This window comes from Marmota marmota, unplaced genomic scaffold, assembly GCF_001458135.2.
Source record: "Marmota marmota marmota unplaced genomic scaffold, marMar, whole genome shotgun sequence".
Classification (NCBI taxonomy): domain Eukaryota; kingdom Metazoa; phylum Chordata; class Mammalia; order Rodentia; family Sciuridae; genus Marmota; species Marmota marmota.
This window is the reverse complement of record NW_026000101.1, coordinates 5,423,102-5,434,924: the sequence shown is the minus strand read 5'-3', so window position 1 is coordinate 5,434,924 and position 11,823 is coordinate 5,423,102. Positions and strand designations below refer to the sequence as shown.

At 44.7% G+C, this 11,823-nt stretch overlaps 1 long non-coding RNA gene across 2 annotated transcripts; it reads right to left on the bottom strand.

The window, feature by feature from the left end:
* Positions 1-603: 603 nt before the first annotated feature.
* On the bottom strand, positions 604-7,798 carry LOC125610672. Of its 2 annotated transcripts, XR_007340667.1 has the most exons (4): positions 7,390-7,798; positions 6,240-6,506; positions 5,142-5,216; positions 604-2,639 (listed from the first exon to the last, which is right to left on the bottom strand). It is a non-coding gene; the product is annotated as an uncharacterized LOC125610672 (long non-coding RNA). The 2 variants fall into 2 exon arrangements; XR_007340666.1 differs by having other exon boundaries at positions 604-5,216.
* Positions 7,799-11,823: the final 4,025 nt, after the last annotated feature.

The window sequence follows — 11,823 nt, the reverse complement described above, 5'->3', positions numbered from 1 at the left end:
GTTGAGTGTCCAGCGAAGTGATATACATACCTGGTGACCCTCAATCTTAACAGCATCCCTGTAAGATAGGACTTTTTAACCTTGTTTTGGGGGATGATGATGGTGATAAGTCATTGAGAAGATTTGAACTTCTCAAGGTCTTCTAGCTAGGACACAGCTTTTGGAATCTAATCCCAGATCTGCCTGGCTCCAATGCCTTTTTTAATTCTACAACACTTTTGGCAGCCAAATTTAATGCCCTTGGAATACGCTATGTGCTTTAGTTTCTAATTCCCCGGGAAAAGAGATGGAAACAGCAAGGGCCGGGCACTCCAAATTAACAACGCCAAATCACGTTTGTTCTTCAAAATCCGAAGCATGTCTCTTCTTCTTTAGGGCATTGCTCCTCAACATGATTTGTGGGTGGTGCTTTCTGTGCACTGTTACTGATGCATTTTAAGAGCAAAAATTGGGAGAAAGCAAACATTTATAGCTATTGACAGAGTGATTTTTTGGTAATGCCTCAAAATAACAAAATACTTGGAATTTTAGTCCACATTTTTTCCTTTTATTCTTCTGATAATCTATTGTTCATTATGGTTTACAAAAATATTAGTGTGTAACATATTGGAAATTAAAGAAATAAAATTCATTCTTCACTCTAAGTTTGAGAAGCAATGATCCCAAGTTTGAGAGATGTTTGAAAGTAGGGACCATCTTTAGTGTCCATTAAATGAACGCTTTGACACAGGCCTGGATAATGCCACATTCCACTGAAGGATGACTACTTGTTGGAAATAGTTCCTGGGCCGTAAGACTAGCACCGCAGGCATTCTGATCCACAGCAGCGGTCCTGTGAGCAGTTAAAGGCATGAACACTGGAGGAAAGGGGAACTGGGTTTGAACCCTGTATTTACAACTAAGCAGCTGTGTGATCTTGAGAAAGGCACTTAGTTTTACTGTGACTCAGTTTCTGCCTCTATGGAAAAGACACATGCATTAGGGAAATGGAAATGGAAACTATAACGAGAGGCTACCCAACACCTCTAATTCTGTTGCTGTAATTATAACTATCCTGGTTTTGGCAAGTAGAAAACACTCTCCATACAGTACCCTCAGCCAGCTCAGCATGGTGGTGTTGGAATACAGGCTGAAGCCAGGCTCTGTGGTGAGCACACAGGCTGTCGGAGCCATGGGCAATGTGCAGGACGCTCCACGCAGATTGGGCAAAAACTGGGGACCCTGGGCTCTCAGAAGTGGCCTCTGTGGACCTGCAATCATGGTAGCTTCTCTAGACCTGTGGAAATCAAGCACTTCTAGGGATCAGGTCCATGTTAGGGATGAAAGGCAGACCCAGGACCAGGCTGAGGGAATAGGACACCTAGGAACTGTCTCTAGTTTTTCATCTTTTAAAAGAAGATTTGGAAACAAATAGTTCTGATGAACTAGGGGCCACCAGAAAAGGAACTTTGAGGTCCTTTAGTTCAGTCCTTTCCATTTACAGGTAAGAAGACTGCGACCCAGAGTAGAAATGGACACATAGCAGTTTAGGGGACAGTGGGATTGAAATTCAGGGTTTGGGTCCTCCTTGGTGGACCTTGAGGCTCTTCTCCATTTCCCATCCCCTGAATCCAACATCACCTCCCCATTCTCTCCTCCCATGAACCCCTGGCAGCCACCATTCTTCTTTCTGTCTCTGAATTTGACCACTCTGGTAGTCACCAAGGTATTATACCTCATATACATAGAATCATATCTTTTGTCTTTTTGTGACTGGCTTATTTCCCTTAGTAAAATGTTTTTATTTTTTAGCATGTGACAGAATCCCTATTTCCTTCCTTTGCAAGGTGGCATAATATTCCATTGTATATAGACACCACATTTTCTTTATTTATCCATCCATCAGCGTACATTTAGGCTGGTCCTACTTTTTGGCTATTGTGAATAATGCAATGAACATGGGTGTATAAATATCTCTTCATGCCCCTGCTTTATTATGTGTGTGTGTGTGTGTGTGTGTGTGTGTGTATGCACACGTGCTGTGAAGTGGGATTGGTGGATCCTACAGTGATTCTAATTGCTGAGGAGCTATCCTACGTCTTGCTCAATGCGCTGCACCATTTTACTCCCATCAGCAGTGCATCCAGGTTCCAATCTCCCAAGCTCCTTGTCTATACTTGTCCTTTCCTGGTCTTCTGCTAAGAGCCATCCTGATCGGTGTGAGGTCCCTCTGCTCCTGTATTGTACATCCGTGCACATGGCCCAGGCCTGGCACCAGTTTACTGGCTCAGCATGTATCCTCCAGTGAATGAAGAAGACAACCAGGTCCCTGATCTTGGCATCCCTACTCCTCCAGTGAAGGAGTCCCCCAGGCCATCCCTGCTGACTCTGCCTGACCACAAACAGCCATACTCTCTAAGGCATAGAGCAAAAGAAGGGGGCGAGGCACAGAGGAAAACGGTGCCCACTTTATTCTCTTTGTCAAGCCATAGACTCTCTGAGGGTAAGGTGCGGCAGGAAACAGGATGATCTTTACAACACGTTGCTTTCCACAAACATCTCCCCAGAGGGTGCCCACCGCGTGAACAAGTGACTGAAGTTCTCCTTTAGTGAGATAATGTACTGGCACTGGTAGAACTTTTTTTCTTTTTTTGCAAAACCTGTATATAGTAAAGTGTGTTAACGACATTAATTTTAAACATATAGCATCACAGATTTGCACATTTGAACACATAGAGACTAATCACTACACAGATCAAAATATAGAACTGCTTCTAGCAACCCCTCCTGCCCTACTCCCATCCAAAAGGGAACAGTGTTCTGATTTATACCATGATCAATTTTCCCTGTTTATAAATTTTGTAAAAATGGAATCGCACAGTCTTCATGCTCTTGTGTCGTGCCCTTTTGCATAACAATTTCTGAGATATCTGTGCATTTTGTTGCATGTAGCAATATTTCATTGTTCTTAATTATGTAGCATCTTATCTGTTGGGTTCCTATAACCAAATACCATAAACCAAGTGACTTCTAACAACAGAAGTTCATTGCCCCCAGGTTGGAGGCTGGAAGTTCAAGATGAGGGGCCAGCAGATGGAGTTTGGAAAGGTTGTGCCTCCAGACTCATAAATGGCACTTTACACATGGTGGAAGGGGTGACAGAACTCTGGGACCTCTTTTACGAGGTCACTAATCCCAAAGGCCCTACCTCCCAACACAATCACATTGGTGATTAAGTTTCAATACATGAATTTGGTTAGGGAACCCTAACACTCAGAACTCAATGTGGTATGTTATTCTGTGAATAGGCCACAACTTATTTATTTATTTTTCTATTGATAAATTATTGACAAATCAGGTTGTTCCAGTTTAAAAACATGATTGTCCTTATTTTGTGTGCACGTGTATGTACAGGGAGTTGAACCCAGGGCCTGGTACAAGCTAGACAAGCCCTCTACACTGATCTGCACCCACAGCCCTATGTACATTCTCATACCCTCTTTCTGAGGACATGGACAATAATTTCTTGAGTATAGACCTATGAGAGAGATTGCTAGTTGAAGGGTAAGCTCGTGCTAATTGAGCAGACGCCAGCAGCCTTCCAAACCCATTGTACCAACTTATACTCCCCGATGACCTATATTTTGAAGATCATATACTGAACATACAGACATATATTGTTATAGAAATAGATTCTCCTTTTCTTATGGGGACAGTTTGAAACTCACACAAAAACTTGTATTGAAAATGTCCACCATGTTTAGAGGCAGAGTCGTAAAAATTTAGAAATGCCAAACCACTTAAAAATTATTTTTAAAATTATCCATCCAGAGAATTGGATTGGATTGTTGTTATCATCCACTTACAAAAAAGGTTTTGAGGTTGGGGGGTGGAATATTTCTGATATGAAAATAATTTTTCAGGATGCAACCCTGACTGCCCAGCGAGATCTCACCTATATTGATTTGCCTAGAAAATAGGTTTTTGAAATGCATGTACAGCATGAACAGTCTTTATCTCTTAGGGACGGGATATAGGTGACAGATGCTTCTTTCTTATCAGTTCCAAAATTAGAACATATTTCTTTCATAATCAGATAAAATTAAAAGCATATGCAAAAAGGCCAGGCCCTACTTTGATACCTCATTGTATATAAAATAACCAGTAAAAAGACTGTGTTTCCCCTCTGCACTTACTCCCCACTCTGCTGTCAGCAGGAGCAGCATTGAGAGGCTGGAAGGAAGTACGCCAAAGCATTTTTAGGAGGGTTTTTGCAATTTTCTGTACTTTTCCAAATGTTCTGTAGCAAGCCAGTATCCCCTTCATGCTTGGAAGACAAAGAATAGGCTTAATTTTTTTTAAAAAGAAGGATTAAAAAGTTACCCCCTTCCCCCATCCGCACTGAAGGGGCTTTGTCCTCCTTATGGGATCAGGCCATTGAGGGGCTATTTTTATCCAGTGGTATCACCACAAATATCTAGACTCAGCCACATCGTGTGCATGTTTAATGTCTCCCGGACTATTTTTCAGATGTTTAGATGACTGGGGAAACCCACTGGTGATTGACTGGTAGATGGATGCCCTTAAATTCTAAGGTAAATGTAATGCACATGTATCAACTGACTCCTTCAGCCATCGGCCTTTGGAGTGGGCTTGCTAGTGTGCTGAACTTTGAGGTTCCCTCTGCCGCTGCCTCAGTTTCCTCAAGTTGCTACTGTGGTTGGTGGTGGAGACACAAGCTGCAGTTGGAGGGAGTATCTCAATGGATTCCATGCAGAAGCTATTCTCCCCAGGCTCAGGATCCCCGGAGCATTCAGTTAGGGTTTCTGCTGATGAGGGGCTCACAGTGCCCAGGAGAGACAGATGAGTAAACAAATGCATAACAACTGGCATTTGACAGGCTTCATTAGAAAGCTGAATGAGTGTTGTGAGATCGCAGATTGAACGACTCAGGAAAACCCTGTGGCCACTCTATCTCCAGTGGAAATGCCCACAGCCTGGCCCTATCTTCCCAACCTATCTGTCCCTCTATGTCACATTGCCTTTTACAATGTCTTTCCTTGCCAAAGCTCATGCTACACTGTTTATTCACTAGTCACACTGTAATGGAAGCTCTAGGAGTGGGGATGCCTTGTCCTTCTCTGTCACCATTGTATATCTACCTTGCAAAAACCAAGCTTCAGCTATGAGCCGGGGTCTCTTCAGAATTTCCTCAGGAACTGTCGAGGCATGGCAACCTGTGTGGAATGAAAGTGGATGGAAGCTCCCGTTTCATAGCTAGCCCTACGCTGCTTTATCTTGATGATTGCAAGCTTATGTGTCAGGGTTTTGCTCAGAAGACTGTCAAGAAACCACACATACACACACACACACACACACATAAAATAGCTCAAAACACCTCCAATCCCCTCCCCAATGATTCCACAGACACTTAGAAGTGCAGAGGGGCTCATATTCATTTACTCTAAACTTCTAGTATAGTTTAAAAATGAACCAAAGCAAGAGATTACAAAAGTTATGCTGTGTTTTAAATGTTTGCATATAACAAATTAATGCATCAAGAGTAGAATGTTATGTTATCCTATTAGTCACAGAACTGAATTACCGTTAGTGTAACTTGGACACTAGTAATGGGACATCAACTGAAAATTGTATGATAAATGACTTCTCTTAATGCTGAGGATGACCTCACATGGAGGTAATACCTCAAGGCTCTATCTGTCTAGTGACGTTCAGGTCAAGCGGTACTCATGTCCCCCCCTTACCTCATTATGTTTTCTATGAACTCTTCCTGGCACATAGAAATCTCTCACTGTGTGGCTTATACATAAATGCTAAATGAATGCATGGATAATGGGATGAATGAAGTCAAGAGAGGAGGGCTCAGGGTGGAGTCTTGGAGGACAAGCAACATATCCAGAAGCTTGGTGGTGGGCAGACATACAGCCTTTCAGGCTGTAAGGACAGGTGCACCGAGGTATGGAATTGACAAGTAGAACTGGGTGAAGTGAGAACTGCATCAGGATAGAGATGCAGATGACAAGGGTCCACAGACCAGATCCCACAGGGTGGAGGTAGACAGGGGTGGAAACGGGAAGCCTTAAAGCCAAAAAGCAGATAGGATTGGATTTGCCTTTTAAGAAATTCACTTTGACCCCAAGGTAGATCAGGAGCAGCAAACCATGGCCTATGGGACAACTCTGGCCTGAACCTGTTCTTGCAAGGGCAAGTCTTATTGGAACCCAGCCCCGCTCACTCACCTGTGTGCTGTCTGTGCTGCAGGAGAGTTAGGTAGTGGTGATGGAGATTGTCTCTGCAAAGCTGCTGGCATTCTCCAGCTGCTGCTTTACAGGAAAACTGTTGGCTCCTGCTCTCAGGGAGATGGTAAAGGTGAGTCCAGAGCCAGGGACACCAGTCTCAGTTACCAGTGGCAGATTTGCAGAGGCCAGGGGAAGAGATAGAGGAAGGATGTTGGGAATGACTCCCTGCTTCTCTCTTGGGTGACCAGGCAGATTTTGTCACATTGACTGAGAAAGGACAATAGGTTTGGGAATTGGAAAAGAAAAAGATAGGAACTTTAGTTTTCAACCTGTTAAGTTCAAGGCTCCTCAGGGACATCCAGGTAGAGGTGTCCTCCAGGCAACAGGGTAATGGATTCTGGAGGAGCCAGAGATACAGCCCTTGGAGTGCTCATATGGTATAGGATGTGAGTGGGGGGCACACAAAGGGAACAGGCTTTGGCTGAGGATGGGGCTCTGGGAATTCTCCAGAGCTCCTTCAGTTTCAGACACAAGCTCAAGAAGCCCTGGGCCCTGCTTCCTGCTTCCGCCACCAAGACAGAGGAACTGGGGGCCAGAGGGATCCCTGCTCTGCTTCCTGTCTCTAAGGACAGCATCAATTCTGGATTAAAATGGCCCCTTCCTAACACCTGCAAGAGTCCAATCATTGTCTATATTCACCCAGGCATCGCTCTCAGGCCACATCAAGGTGATACCAAATGCAGGATGAGAAGTGGATGCTCAGTGAGAGGTTTAGAAGCCTGAGTGACAAACAGACTTCCATCAGTGGGGTTTGGCTCTCCCAATGTTCAACTAGAGAAGCATCTTCCCTTCCAGAGACATTTCAGCTGGACCCCTCTCGCCAAGATCATCATCTTAGTTATGGGCTTAGAGGAATCATATATTTGAGACATATACACCTATATGATGGTATATATCATATATACCATCATATATGTTATGTAAAGAAATATGGAAATGTACGATATATATGATACATGCATATTTTTCATTATTTTGGTCCAGTTGACAAACCCAAACCCAAAAGAAGGAGTTTACAAGAACCTCAAGTTTATGGCAAAGCTAAAAATATCCCACATCTTCTTACTCTCATCCTCGGGCTCACTCTTACCTCCGCCCTCTTTATGTGGCTCTTGAAGGCTGTTTCTCTTCTCACCTCTTGAGTTCAAGCCATCTCTCACTCAGGATGTTGTCACGTAGGCACACGTGCAGATATGGTATTATGGTTTTAAGGAGTAGAAAGCTTTGTCTCCACGTCTCTGGATTTCCTCGAGCACTTTGGCCTCCTGCCTGCCCTGACTCCTCCCTTCTGAGGCACAATGAGTTCCCGGGTCGGTGGAGACAGCTGTTGTTCCCGCGGCACCTGGTGGGCATCACCATCCAGAATCTAAAACCTGAGGATTTGTTTGCATTCTTCCCTCCAACTCCAAACTGGAGTGTGGTAGTGTTTCCTCCTTAGACAATCTGCTCTGCAAACTAACTCTCTTGCAATTTAACTGTCCCAGGTCAGATGCATTTGGCACTCACACTAACCCATGCATGCCGGCAAGGTTTTATCACCTTCAAAGTTATCTTTCAATAGCATCTTGCTGACTCCTGAATTCTGCCTTTCGATTCATTCCAAGTGTAGGCGGAGAGCAGGGAGGTTATCCACTTTTCAAAACAAACAGGGAAGCAGGACTTTCCAAAAAAAAAAAAAAAAAAACCTTCTCAGTGTCTGTGCAAGGTATGGCTAGGAGGGAGGTCAGCTCTGATGTTGTCTTTGTAGTAATTTATGTGAGACTCATGCTTTTGCCTCCAAGGAAAAAGAAGTCCAAAGCTGAGGATATTGTGTTTGGTTTGGTTTGGGAATGGACCCCATCACCGTCTGGCCCAGTCTGCCTCTCAAGCCTCATTCACCATGGCTGGCTGTGCCTTTAGCCAAATTCACTTTTCCCTCAAACGTGATCCAAACCTTCCAGCCTCCATCTCACACAGGTCTTCCCACGTTTCTACTTTCAATCTTAGTTTAAGCCTGGGTATGATAGTACCGCAAACTTGGTGGTTAAGAAAACCACAGAAATATATTCCCTCCCTGTTCTGGAAGTAAGAAGTCTGACATCTAGGTATCACCAAGACCATGCTTCCCCTGAAAGCTAGGATCCCTGTCTTCCGTTTCCTGACTTCTGGTGATAGTGGCAATTCTTGGTGTTCCTGGGCTTGCAATCTCTCCAGTCTCTGTCCTGTTGTCTCAAGGGCTCTTCCATTGCGTGTCTATGTGTCTCTGAGTCTTCATGGAGCATTCTCTTCTTGCTATAGAGACAATATTAAGGACCCACTCTAATAACCTCTTCTTGACTTGATTATATCTGCAAGGACCCTATTTCCAAATAAGGCCATATTCACAGATACCAAGGGTTAGGACTTCACTATATCTTTTCGGAAGACACAATTCATTTCATAATAGATTCTATTGATGTTCACATCATATCTTTAGGGAGTGATCCCTATTGTCTCAAGTAGATGGGGCCATTCCTCCCCAGCTCCCTCAGGAACCAATGTCTATGTATGCCCATGTCTTATTCTCCTTCCTAAATGTGATACTTGGGAGAAAAATCACCAAAGATTGTGGGCTGGGGATATAGCTCAGTTGGTACAGTGCTTGCCTCGCACGTACAAGGCCATGGGTTCAATCCCCAGCACCACCAAAAAAAATAGAAACAGGTGAAACAGGTGGTGCCAAGAGGAGAAGATGTTAACTTGGGCCCATTGATGCTACTTTATGCCCTACAGAACCCTTCACAGAATCCAGGATTGAATGGAGCCACTGGCAAAAACTCAGAATGACTGGCCAGGAAAGCCCTGGCTCAGGATGCCCCAGGGGCTCCTCTGTAGTATATGTCAGTCTGCCTGCCAATCTCTCTGGATAATGCCAAATCCAGAGCGCAGGCTCTCAGCAGTGTCATGTGGCTTGGCTGAGTGAGGCCCACTTCCTCTTCCCACCCTAGTGTTCATGGATCCTTACAGTGGCCCACTTGGCAGGCCCAGGCTGCCTCTCCACCTGCATTCCTAGGCTACACCACAGGGCTGAGATGGCTACCTGCTGCCTTGCCTCTGGTACTGGGTCCTGGTAGAGAGAAGCTGATGCCCCTTCAGAGATCAGCACTAGGTGGCCTGGGGGTGAGTTCTAGATACCCCAAAGCCTCAAGTTGTAGCCATTCTCTTAGTCCAGGCCACCAGGCAAGAGGACTTGGTCACCTGGAATGCATTAAAAGGAGACACAACTGCCACCTTCCAAGTCCCAGCTCCATACTCTAGGCAAGGTTTCCATCTCAAAGCCATAAGTCTTTTTTTGCATCTTCCGTCTCTTCAAATCTCTCTGCTTCCATCACCACATGACATTCAGCCTTTTGAGTCATATTCCTCTACCTCCCTCTTATGAGGATGCCAGAGATTATACTTAAGGCCCACTGAGATACTCCAGGATAACCTCCGCATCTCCACATTCTTAATTTCGCCACATCTCTGAAGTCCCTTTTGTCATATAGGTAACAATCACAGATTCCAGGGATTAGACTCTTGCTGTCTTTGAAAACCATTACTGGGTTCTACCACCACAACGTTAATTTGACCCCGATGCTGCAAGAAAATAAAATGATCTGGAAAGACATATACTAAGCTGTGAATGGCGGTGATTTCCTTGTGGTGATGTTCTTGTGGGAATACAATGTTTCTCTTGACTTATTTATTATTATCATTATCATTCGTTTCTAATTTTCTATAATGAGCATATACAGTTTTTTATAAAAATAAAAGAGTATTTCTAATTTTAAAAATATGTATTGCTTTCCTGCCTCACGAGAGGGTCAGAGGCCACTCAGGCAGATCAGGTCAGTCGGGTTCAAACTAAACACGTCTGAACTTCTTGTAAACACCCTGGCATGCTAGCTAAATAGTACATACCTCAGAGAGCAGTTCTCGTGATTATATTATGCAACCCATCTCAGAAGCCCTAAGCACCATGCCGGGCATCCAGTAAGTGCCATCTATTAACATTGGTATTAATAATGAGATGGTGCTTCCCAGCGACCTGACCTCTGTCCAAATAGACTAGTTCCACCAAATGATTACAGCTGCCAAGCTCTCAGGCTGCCTCTGTGATGCCCCTTCAGGCAGCATAGATACCCCAGCATTCCTGGGTCCTTGCCCTCTTGGGGACAAGTCCTCCCTGTTTTTCTCAACTTGCTCCACAATTCTCCCAGGAAATGCTTTCTCTTATGTCTTCCCCAGATTTAGGACTCCAGCCATTTCCTTCAGCTGGCACTTCATCAAAAAGTTGGGTCAACACACCCACTCATCAGCCCCCAGTTTGCCCAAAGAATAAATCATGCTTCCCACTGCCTTATCTACCTATGATGTGCTGTTGCCAAGAATGCACTGGGTGCTTCCACCTGCCTGGGAGGTGGCCCAGCATCCTGAGCCTGGAGTGTGTGTCTTGCAGCCAGCCTCTGGCAGCTGCAAGAAGTTGTTTGCTGGAAGATCCATTACTCTGAATTGATTGGCCTGGCCTGGATGAGGACCCCAGACCACCGCATCCATGTGATCTGACCGTGACCATATGCACTCCAAGGCAGCAGCCTCCTCATGAAGCCACGTAAATATAGCTCTGTTGGATCTTCTGTTTAAGAAGAGAGGCTCTGGGCTTCCCTTGGTGCTGATGGCCAGTTAATCTGGTCAGTGTAGCTCTCCTATCATCCTGTCAGTTTTCTTTTTCCATCTGATACTTCAGAGTGCCAGTCCTGGGCCAGAAACCCAGACCAGGCTCTAGACATCCACGCTCAGCGATAATAGCTACTACTTATTAAGTGCTTATTCTGTTCCAGCAAAGGAGCTTAACTCAACCTTTCCATTGTAATCAGAAGCAGAAACTGAGGCTTCCTCAGGCTAAGTAACTTGTAAATGGTGCTGCCAACTCTTCAACTGGAGATGTCAACGTCTTATTGTTTTCCCCACGATGCCATGGTGCCTGTGAATGAAAACAAGCCCTGCTCTCAAGAGGTCCAATCCAGTGGGTGCATGTTCCAGAAGGAAATAACTGCAGCCTCCTGCAGGCTGAGCAAGGGGGTAAGAACATAGGAAATAGCAGATTTCTCTCTTATGCCCAAAAAAGAGTGTCTGTGAAGTCCTCAAAGCTAACAGCTTCAGCCCCTCACTGCTCAAATGGAGTCACCAAGAAGGACACAGTCCTCTCGAAGAGTTCACAGAAGACCTAGGACACAACCTCCTTACTACTGTCTCTTCCTACTGCTTGTGGTCTGGGAGAGAGGAGAGTTAGTTTGAGGGTTGCCATATTTAGCAAAAACCAGCACAGGGTGCCCAGACAAATTTGAATTTCAGTTAAACTACAAATAAAATTTTGCATATGTATATCCCAAGCAATCTAGGGGACATATTTAAACCAAGATACATATTCGCTGTGCATCTGAAATTCAAATTTAACTAAGTCTTCTTTATTTTATTTGTCAGCTCTGGTTGGGATAGGTCCCCCCCCCCCCCCCCCCCCCCC